The sequence below is a fragment of the Nicotiana tomentosiformis genome, chromosome 5, assembly GCF_000390325.3.
Source record: "Nicotiana tomentosiformis chromosome 5, ASM39032v3, whole genome shotgun sequence".
In the NCBI taxonomy this organism is placed as follows: domain Eukaryota; kingdom Viridiplantae; phylum Streptophyta; class Magnoliopsida; order Solanales; family Solanaceae; genus Nicotiana; species Nicotiana tomentosiformis.
Genome location: NC_090816.1, coordinates 129,361,429 through 129,373,110, shown reverse-complemented (window position 1 = coordinate 129,373,110; position 11,682 = coordinate 129,361,429). Strand labels below are relative to the sequence as shown.

Sequence of the window (11,682 nt, the reverse complement as noted above, 5' to 3'; positions counted from 1 at the left end):
GGTTTCGAGGTGCGGGTCTGGGGGTTGACTTTTGGGTCGATTTTTAGATTTTGATAGAGATTGAGGCTTTATTCGGGTTTGGTTCTATTGGAACGTGACTCGTCTGTTTAGTTTTTGTTTGTAGCGAAAGCACAAGATGCCAAGTGTTTGGGGTTCACAAATTGGAACCCGTGAATTATGAATATTTTGAGGTTCGGTGCCTCGTGGTGATTATTGGATAAAACCTGATGTGAAAGCGGTTATTTTCATCTAGCTGATACCTGTCTTTCTTTTAGTTGTGTTCTCCGGGTTTAGACTGTTCCCACCTTACCCTATTGTGTTGTTACTTGTTGTGTTCTGCTGCTAATTTTTGTTCCTATTTCTTATTGAGAGTACCATATTATCATTGTCATTATGCATAGCTTTATAGAGATATCGTATTCCTGTTAGTCATACACTTATACTTGTTCAGGTTATTTAGTCCAGTAGGTGTCTTGATTATCCCTCGTCACTATTCCACCGAGGTTAGTCTTGATACTTGATGAGTACCGTTGTGGTGTACTCATACTATAATTTTGCACATTTTTGTGCAGATCTAGGTATTGCGGAGTCAGTCGATCATTAGCTAGCTGTTCAGATCTTGCGGTGGAGACTCAAGGTAAATATGTATTTAGAGGTTTTCTAGCAAACTCTGTAGAGCTTATGATTTGTACTACCGGTTTTGGGATTGTAATACTTGTATAAAGAATTCTTAATTTGGAATTGCTAATCTTTATTTATTTTGTTATTATTTTCAGAAGTATTTAGGCATACCTAGTCCCTAAGACTAGGTGCCATCACGACACCCAACAGAGAAAAATTTGGGTCGTCACAATTATATACTTAAAAATAAATCATTTTAAATTTTATATATATATATATATATATATATATATATATATATATATATATATATATATATATATATAATAACATGTCAATTCTCTATATTTTCTAAGAGTATTTTACGGAAATAAGTGTCACTACCCAAAAACGACCGTCGTAATGGCACCTATCGTGGAACTAGGCAAGCCACAACTCAACAATTTCAACACAGTAAAACACTCTTTTAGAAATAACAACACAACAATTTATATTAAAGAAAAGCCATTTTAAAATAGAATTTAACCAAAATACGGTACAATCCATCCCAAAACCGGGGTATCACTGAGTACATGAGCGTCTAAAACCAGAATATAGTCCACAACAGTATCTAGAGAATAAAACTTAAAGTGAAGATAGAATAAGGAAGGGGAATCAAGGCCCGCGAATGCCATGAAACTACCTCGATAGTCCCCGAACTCTGATGCCTCAATCAGTAGCCGCCGCCGTGACCAGGAAGGCCTGGATCTGCACACAAGGTTCATGGAGTAACGTGAGTATATCCAACTCAGTAAGTAACAAGTCTAAACTTTGGACTGAAAGGTAGTGACGAACTCAACTGGTACAGATAAAATGAAAATAACTATGCACAATCGTAGGCATGCTCTCATATCACATAGGCAACTCGAACAGTAAAGTAAAGCAGATCCGAATAGTGTAATGAATATAACGCTGTTATCTCTACATGCCAATGCTCATACTGTAAGTGAGGCACCATGCTGACAGCCTCATGTGCTCACACTCTCAATATCTCAACCACTCGGTACTGTATATGGCCCACACGGCCTAGGGAAGATCCATCCCAGAACATACACTACACTGAACATAGGTCACCCAATACGGGGGAAAGGCTAATCCAGCCCTGTGGAGAAGATCCATCTCCAGGTATCAAGTACTTCAAACAAGATCCATGTCCAGGGAAGATCCATCCCTCAATAGTATCAACCGCGCTCACTGGGGGGTGTGTTACAGACTCCGGAGGGGCTCCTATAACCCAAACGCTATCATACAATCAGTATAACCGCTGCAACGTGCAGCCCGATCCCATAACTGTCACTCATAATCAGACTCTCAGCCTCACTCAGTCATCAATATCTCCAGTCTCACTCACGGGCTCACGATATCATGACAACTAGCCCGAAACAATGATATGATATATCAATAAATAACAACTTAGACTGAAATATGATATGAAGTGCATGACTAAGTACATAATATCAATGAAATTAGTGAGATGATAGCAAGAAACGACCACTAGGGGTCCCAACATTACTTGCATAAAGCCTAAATATGATATCTAGCATAATTGACAGCTCATTTACTTTATCACACGATGAAAACACGGATATCAGCAAAATAGAGTCATTATACAGTGCCATGGAATCAACCAGGCTATAATTCTCACGATGCACGCTCGCACGCCTGTCACTTGGTATGTGCATCACCTCAATACCAATCGTAAAGCACATAGTTCGGGGTTTCGAACCCTCAGAACCAAGTTTGAAAGCGTTACTTACCTCAACTGTGCAAAATCCTACTCCGAAATGCCTTTTCCATTCGAATCAGTCTCCAAATGCCTCGAATCTAGTCACAAGCAGTACGAGATAATTAATATAGGCTAAAGGGATCAATTCCACAAGAAAACTACTAAAGTATAGCCCAAAATCCGAAATCGGCTCAACCCGGCCCTCGGGCCCATGCCTCGAAATCCGACAAAAGTAACAAAACCCGAAAGCTCATTCACTCACGAGTCTAACCATACCAAATTTATCAAAATCTGACAACATTTGGTCATCCAAATCCCCAAAATCCACTCTCCAATTCTCAAGCTAGAATCTCTCTAATTAGGTGGGAAAATCAGAGGGAAAACAAGTTTTATGATCCAAAACGAGTACAAGAAGCTTACCTCAATAATCACCTCGAAACGCTTCTCCAAAATCGCCTAAGTCAAACACCAAAATGGTGGAATAAGAAAAAAAATCGCGAACCCTTGCCTTTAAACCTTCTGCCCAGACTTTTCGCATCTACGGACCCACTGTCGCATCTTCGATGCCGAACCTGCGGAAAATCCATCGTAGGTGCGGATTCTACTTAAAATCCCAGATTCCACTGTTGCGGCTACAAGACCGCATCTGCGCCTATCGCAAGTGCAAAAACCCATCGCACCTGCGGTTAAAACTCGCACCTGCACCCAGCTGTTCGCTTTTGTGACCATCGCAGGTGCGGGAAAATCTTCGCACTTACGGCTTCTGCTAAACTCATCCTCGACCACTTCTGCGGTTCCATCCCCGCTTCTGCCAGCTCGCACCTGCGGTTCCCACTCCGCATGTGCGATTACACCAGCAACAACAACACTTCAGCTACCCTTTCAAATCCAAAACCAAGTCTGAAACCTCCTGAATTCCCCCCAAGCCCCCCCTCCCCCCCCGCCCCCCCACCGAGAACTCAACCAAAAATGCCAACATGTCATATAACCCAATAAAACGTTAGTCGAACCTTCTAATCACTCAAAACAACATCAAAACACCGATTACACCCGAATTCAAGCCTAAGGAATTTCTAAACTTCTGAATTCCACTAACGACACCGAAACCTATCAAACCACGTCCGATTGACCTCAAATTTTGCACACAAGTCCTAAATGACACCACGTACCTACTCCAATTCCCGGAAATCAAATCCGACCTCGATATCAAAATTTTCACTGCCGTCCAAAATTGCCAAAATTCTAACTTTTGTCAATTCAAGCCTAATTCTACTAGAGACCTTCAAATCATATTTTGGACACGCTGCTAAATCCAAAATCTCCTAACGGAGCTAACAAGACCATCAAAATTCAAAATTGAGGCCGTTTACACATAAGTCGACATTCGGTCAACGTTTCCAACCGAAACTTTCAATTAAGAGACTAAGTATTTCAATTCACTCCGAAATCACTCCGGGCCCGGATCAACCAACCCGGTAAAATATATAACAGCTGTAGAGCACAAGCGCAACAGAAAAAAATGGGGGAACGAGGCTATAAATCTCGAAACGACCGGCCAGATCGTTACAATAAGAATATCATGATAAAGCAAATAAAGAAATAAAAAGAGATCACTAGGCATCAAGCCAAAAGAGCACGAGACAACATGGCAAAAGAGAACGAGGCAACATGGCAAAAGAAGCATGAGGCAACATGACACCTTATGGGATTTGATTTCTATAAATAGTATGTCATATTTGTGTTGAAGGGGGAGGGGGGAGGGAGGATCAGACGTGCCAATTAACAACTTTTTCTCTAGCTTTGGTCTTTGCTTCTTCTTTATATATTTCACTTTCCTCATGTAGTTTTGGAAATTTCTAAGAGTATTGATAGTATTTTAAGAATTTCTTTCTTTGTGAGATTTAAATACTTCATAATGGAGTAATCTATTTTGTTAGGATAGTTGATGAAGCTCGATATAGTTATAATATTAATCTCAATTTTACTACATGCTTGACCTGAAACTTTCTACATATATTTTTATATTGTGCTGGAATATTAGTTTTAATTAACTATTATCACTTATATCTATTTCTTCTCCAAAGTTAGTTGTATGTCAATTTTATAATTCTTACGAAGAAAAATTAATATATGATAACTATAGGGTAAAATAATAAAGTGAGAGTAATTCTTATTAATCTATTATTCCAAGTCTGTAATCTTACTTACTTCCATTCTAATTCTCACGGAGGAGTTATAGTAGGCAAGATTATTGATTTTTAGTAAAAAGTAATCGCAAGAGGTTTTTGCTATTTTTTAGCACAATTCAGGCAGGAAAATTATTTCTATTTAATCGTCACGAGTCATATGTCAATTGATTTACATAACCCCGCGGAGTGTTATTAATTGATTAATTCTTAGTGAGTAAAATATAATTGTATTAGCAATAAACAATTATTCTTAAGAGATATACATGTTGAAGCTAAGATTGTATTATTATCATTCTATCGAGTGAATTTAATGATTCTCAATTCTTTTTTAATATAAATCTTCCGAAAGTTATTTTGTTTCAACTTAAGCAATTTAAAGTTTCAACAAACAAAACTTCATAAATTTGATTCTCTCAAATAGTAGTAAGAATAATATAAGTTTGTAGCTAGATTCTCCAATCTCTATGGGACGATATCATAAACTATACTAGAATTTGACAGAGTACGAGTAGCAAAATCTTATACACATTGGCCTCGTCAAAGTTTTGGCGCCGTTGCCGGGGATTAGCATACATCTACTTCAGATTAAATATTTTATTACTAATTTGAGAATTTATTATTATAATATTTTTTTATCGGTATTTTCTAAATTGCACTTTAATATTACTTTTATATTAATAATAATGTTTCTTAGACTCAATCATAGTTATAGTAACAACGGGGGCGAAGCTACAGTGTAGTAAGGGTGGTCAACTGACCACCCTTCGTCGGAAAATGTCGAGACAATTACACTGTGTATATAGGTAAAATTTTTGGATTTATATACATGTGATACATATTGAACACCCTTGCAACAATGAAGAGTCATAGCTTAGTGGCAAAGGGTGGTCAAGAGGGCCTCATGGGCACGAGTTCGATCTTCACTCTCTACAATTTTTGTTGCGTTCCAGATTTTTATTTTTTAAAAAGACAAACAAAATAAACGACGTCGTTAGATCTGTTTGACTTACTTTATAAAATAAAAATATGGAACAAATAATATTTATAAAACAAAAATTTGGAATAAACAAATCAAAATCCCTAAAAGATCAAAATCGATCCCTCTCAATTTCTCATTTCTCATGCAAACAAATAAGAAAACCCTAGGTAATTTTGATCTCCATCTTCTCCGATCTCTCTGACTCTCCGCTACAGTAACAACACTACTACAAGACTGCAAGTGACAAGTGAAGTTTTGGGTTTGGAAGTTCTTCCTGCTCAGTTCTCTCCGCTGGCGCTACTCATCACTCCAATAACTCCAGTCTCCATTAATCTAGTCTCTACTCTCCATTAAACTGGTTAGAACTTAGAAACTACTATCTTTCCTTTTCTTTTTTTTGCTTCAAAGTTTCAGTTTTGGTAATAATTATTAAAGTTCTCTGATTTTTGGTTTGGTACTGTGGCTAAAAAGGGTCTACTCAAGATTTTTGAGCATAAATAGAAAGACATGTAAATCCTTGAGTAATAGTTTAAGTTTACTGATTTTGTGTGTCTCCTAATGATTTAGGACTTAGGAATAATATGTTTTAACTACTTTATACATTCAGGGAATTGAAGTTGCAATGAATTTGTTGACATTTTACAACAAAGTACCAAAAATAAGTTCGGCATCTCAAAATCAATCTAACAGAGAAGAAAATACCAATCAATCAGATTTTCCCTCGCATTCTTCTCTAAGACAAGAAATTGATACAATTCCTCCACAGTCCGATCCAACTTAAAGAACTCCAATATTGGAGTATCATCTGAACCATCGCGATGAAATAAGGAGGGCATACAATGAAGGTGGTCCTTGCCAACCTCGATATCATGACTTCCCTCAATCTGACTTTTCTGGATTTAAGTGTCGTTTTAATCCTATATGGTTTGATAATTTTAATTGGTTGGAGTATAGTGTAAGTACTGATGCTGCATATTTTTTACCTTGTTATTTATTTAAGGGAGAATGTATTCATCAAGGTGGTGGTGATATTTTTTCGAGTAAAGGGTTTAGGAATTGGAACATAAAAGAATATTTTAAGAAACATGTTGGTTTGCCAAATAGTATTCACAATAAAGCAAATAGAAATTGTGATGATCTAATGCGGCAAAAATATTCTATTATTACTGCATTTGACAAACAATTCGATCAAATTAAGCGTGAGTATTGGCTTCGCTTAAACACTTCAGTTGATGTGGTAAGGATTCTCTTGAATCAAGGATTTGCATTTCGCGGTAATGACGAAAGTGAAACGTCATTGACCAAGGGTAATTTTATTAAAATTCTTTCATGGTATGCGGATAAATGTGATAAGATTAAACCCTTTGTGATGAAACGTGCTCCAAAAAATAATAAGATGACTTCTTCAGATATTCAAAAAGAAATTATGACCGCATGTAAGATAGAAATTATTAAGGCTATAATAGAGGATCTAAATTGTGACTACTTTAATTTATTTATTAATGAGTCTATAGACGTGTCACACAAAGAGCAAATGGCTATTGTTTTACGGTATGTCGATAAAAAAGGAAGTGTGATGGAGAGGTTTATTGGCATTGTTCATGTTCGAGATACTAGTGTTTTATCTCTAAAGAAATTAATTGTCGATGTACTTGTTCATCATTATTTAAGTTCATCTTCTATACGTGGACAATGTTATGATGGAGCAAGCAATATGTAAGGTGATATTAAAGGTCTGAAGAAGTTGATTAAATAAGAAAGTAGATCGGCTCATTCTTTTTGCACATCAACTTCAACTAACTCTTGTTGCGGTTTCTAAGAAGTGTGTTCATGTAGGTGAACTTGTATTACTGGTTTTAAATATTTTGAATGTGTTGGGAGCTTCTTTTAAATGTGTGGATGAATTTCGAGATTCTCAAAACGAAAAACTCCAATAGGCATTAGATATGGGTGAACTAAAAATAGGTAGAGGCTTGAATCAAGAACTTGGTCTTGTTAGAGCCGGTGATACGCGTTGGGGATCTCACTACAAGTCATTTAAAAACTCTATTTGTATGTTTGGCTCTATTGTTAATGTTCTTGATACTCTTATTGAAGATGCAGGTACTTTAGATGATAGAGCTAAGGCATCGGGGTATCTTGAAGCTTGTCAAACATATAAGGTTGCTTTCTTGTTGCATTTAATGATAAATATTTTGGGAATCACTAATGAGCTGAACGTATCCTTACAAAAGAAAGATCAAGATATTGCAAATTCCATGCTACTTGTTCAAGTAGCAAAGAAAAGATTGCAAACTTTAAGGAGGGATGATGAATGGGATTTGTTTGTTGATAAAGTATCTATATTTTGTATCAAGCATGATATTTTGGTGCCTAATTTTGATGATCTATACGTTAACTATGGAAGATCACTGCGAAAACCTGTTGATTATACTGTCTTTCATAATTATCGTGTTGAAGTATTTTGTAAAGTTCTTGATTGGCAACTTCAAAAACTTAATAATCGTTTTGATGAAGTGACAACTGATTTGCTTCATGGAGTTTCTTGTTTCAATCCAATTGACTCATTTTCAAGTTTTGATATCAGAAAAATAATGAAGATGGCTGAATTGTATCCTCATGACTTTGATGAATTTCGAATGAGTGCTCTTGAGAATCAACTTGCGAGTTACATTATTGGTATTCGTGACTTTGATGAAAGGTTCTCCAATATAAATGGGCTTTCTGATCTTTCAAAAAGATTAGTTAAGACAAAGAAGCATTCAGTTTATCCTCTTGTATTCCTCTTAGTAAAACTTGCGCTGCTTCTGCCTGTTGCCACTGCAACCGTTGAAAGAGCTTTCTCAGCCATGAATTTTTTTTTATCAAGAATGACTTGCGGAATCGAATGGATGATGACTTTTTAGGCGGTTGCATAGTGCCTTATGTAGAAAGAGAAGTATTTAGTATTGTTTTTAATGAGTCTATTGTAAAAACATTTCAAGAGATGAAGCCTCGTCGAGTACAATTGTAATAAGTAGAATCTCTTTTCGATGCTTCTTATATTAATTTGGATTTATCCAATTGTTCGTACTATTCCCCGTATTTTTATAATTTAGCTCGATATCACGTTGTTTGATTTAAATTTTTCGGTGCACCGACTTGTTGAGAATTATTTTCTTGTTCAAGTTTGAACACCCTTGAAAACTTTTCTAGCTTCGCCAATACCTTTTTATTTTTCTTTCTCATTATAACTATTCCCAACTATTTTTATTAAATCCCTTAGTATATCTACTACAATTAGACTATTGTCAATATTTTATTAACAAAAAAAACATTATAATCAATACTTTCACAGTCTCACATACTATTAACTGCCTTTATATATATTATCATTACAATTTTAGATACTATCACGAGTATTAACACTATTACTTTGAATAGTATTATTTCTCGTCACGGTTTACTTGTTGCATCATTTTTATATATCTATTTTATTGCAAGTGTGGTATAATATTACTATTATCTATAAATAATAAAATTATTGTACTAATACTTTTTGCTTTGGAACCTATTTTGTTTATCATCTTCGCAATCTTCTTTATTATTGTTTTTTATTTTATTGTTATTATTATTTTAGGAACTAATTTTCTTTACTTTATGAATTTCAATTAGTCTATGACCTGCTCTTCTACAAAAAAGTTGGCAAGTTACGATCCTGAAATTGAAAGATCTCTTCGATCGCGCAGGAAAGGACAAACTTCTTCTCAAACAATAGCTTGTGAAGGAATGGAGAATCAAAAATTATAAAATATCAACCCACGCGAAGTACCACCACTAGTCCAAATAAAGGATCGGTTTAATGAAGTGGCGCAAAGGCCAGCAAACAGAATCCTAAGGGATTATGCTAGACCAGATCACTTCAACTGTGAATCTAGTATCAGGAAGCCCCCAGTGGAAGCCAACAACTTTGAAATCAAGATCGGCCTGATTCAAACGATCCAACAATCTTGTATCTATATTGGAGATTCAAGTGAAGATCCACATAGTCATTTAATTAATTTTTTGGAACTACTACTAAGTATAATGGAGTATCCCCTCAAGCAATCAAGTTAATGCTATTTATTTTTTTTATTTGAAAGGAGATGCTAAGACTTGGTTGCGAAGTTTGCCTCAAGGATCAATTACCACATGAGACCAAATGACTCAGAAAATTTTAATAAATATTGACAAGGCATATCAAATTTCTTGCAGACTAACACAGAGTCAGTTTATCAAGCTTGAGAAAGGTTAAAGGCAATGTTAGGGAAATGTCCACACCACAACATTCCTGAACATATGCAGTTGTATATTTTTTATCACGGGCTAAAACCCACTTCTAGAAATGTGATAGATGTAGCTGCAGGAGGTTTTGTAATAGGAAAAACCATAGAGGAAGCATTGCAATTGTTGAATGAAATTCCTGAGAATGCCATCCAATGGCCATATGATTGTGTAATTATCAAGAAGGCTACTACAGTAAAATAGGAAGATGCTTTAAATACATTAACACAACAGATTATTTCTTTGGCACAAAAATTTGAATCTTTTCAGGTGAATACACAACAACCAAACCAACCTGAAGTTTGTGACATATGTGGAGAAAATCATCTAAACTATGAATGCCAAGCAATCCATCAAAATGATGAACAAGTCAATGTTATCGGCTACAAATCTTACCCTTTTGGAAGTCCAATGGTACATAAACATCCAGGATTTCAATGGAGCAATCCAAATGGAGCTGAGAACTCTCAAAACTTTCAGAAGCAGCCTGTACAGGGTCCGCCCAGATATCAGAATCAAAACCGAGGGCAATTGAATTTTAAACCTTATCAGCAAGTATCCCCATATCAACAAAGGCCTCAACAAGCTCATACAAGTCTTGAGTACCTTATGTACAAGTACATTAAGGCCACTGATGAAAAGATGGAGGGTCAGAATTCAGCCCTTAAAAATTTAGAAATTCAGTTGAGCCAACTGGCAACTCTTGTGTTAGAAAAGATTCAAGGTCCCTTACCAAGTACTACAGAAAAAAATTCAAAAGAGCACCTTAAGGCCATCACCTTATGGTCAGGTAAGGAGCTGGGTGAACCCTATGCAGACCTATCAGGATAACAGGTAGACAAGGGTAAGAATGTTGAAACACTCTCTGAACTATCAGAAGATAAAGAAGTCAAGAAAAAAGAAGAAAATAGAGAAAAATTGACTCCTCTCCCTTTGACAATTCCCTTTCCACAAAAAAATGAAAAGAGAAAAGCTTAACAACTAATTTGCAAAGGTTTTGGAGATTTTAAAACAAATTCACATCAATATTTGTTTCTCTAATACTTTGTTACAAATGCCTTCATATACCAAATTTTTAAAGGAAAGTTTGTCAAGTAAAAGAAAATTAGAAGAAGTTTTTGTGGTAATGCTTATAGAAAAATGCAGTGCTATACTTCAAAATAAGCTACCATACTTCAAATCATGTTCGCGAGGGGTGTCTTGTGTTCGCGAAGAGGAAAATTGGACTGGTCCATTTTATGCTTTGTGTTCGCGACCAGGGCCACGCGTTAGCGAAGGGTCGAGGCGCAAAGCTTCACATTCGTGACCGGGGACACGCGTTCGTGAATGGTCGAGGGGCAAGGCTACGCGTTCGCGATCTAGGCCTCCCGTTCGCGAAAGGGAAAGTCGGCCTGAGGGAAATTTGGTCTTCGCGTTCGCGAGACAGGGCTCGCGTTCGTCAAGGAGGAAATACGAGCAGCACAAAATGTCTGGACAGCAGAACTTAAGTTCTAGAAATGGCATTTCGTCCCATTTTGCATTATTCACGATTTTGAACTCGGGTTAGGCGACGTTTGGGCGATTATCACGAAAAAACATTGGGGGTAAGTGTTCATTATCCTTTATTGATTATATTTCATGATTCCATACTTATTTACATCATGAATACGTGAATTTGTGGAAGAAAAATCAGAATTTTATAAATTCTTCGCAAAAATATAAAATGAAGATTTGAAGGTTAATCCGATGTCGGAATTCGATAATTGTTATATAGTTGAACTTGTATCGGAACGGGTGTTTGGATTTTGTGAGTTTTTTGGGATTCAAGACGTAGATTCCACTGTCAT

At 36.2% G+C, this 11,682-nt stretch overlaps 1 long non-coding RNA gene across 1 annotated transcript; it reads left to right on the top strand.

The window, feature by feature from the left end:
• Nucleotides 1-7,085: 7,085 nt before the first annotated feature.
• LOC138891842 (uncharacterized) lies at nt 7,086-8,678 on the top strand. Its single transcript, XR_011408179.1, has 2 exons — nt 7,086-7,657; nt 8,142-8,678. It is a non-coding gene; the product is annotated as an uncharacterized lncRNA (long non-coding RNA).
• The last annotated feature ends 3,004 nt before the right edge of the window (nt 8,679-11,682 follow it).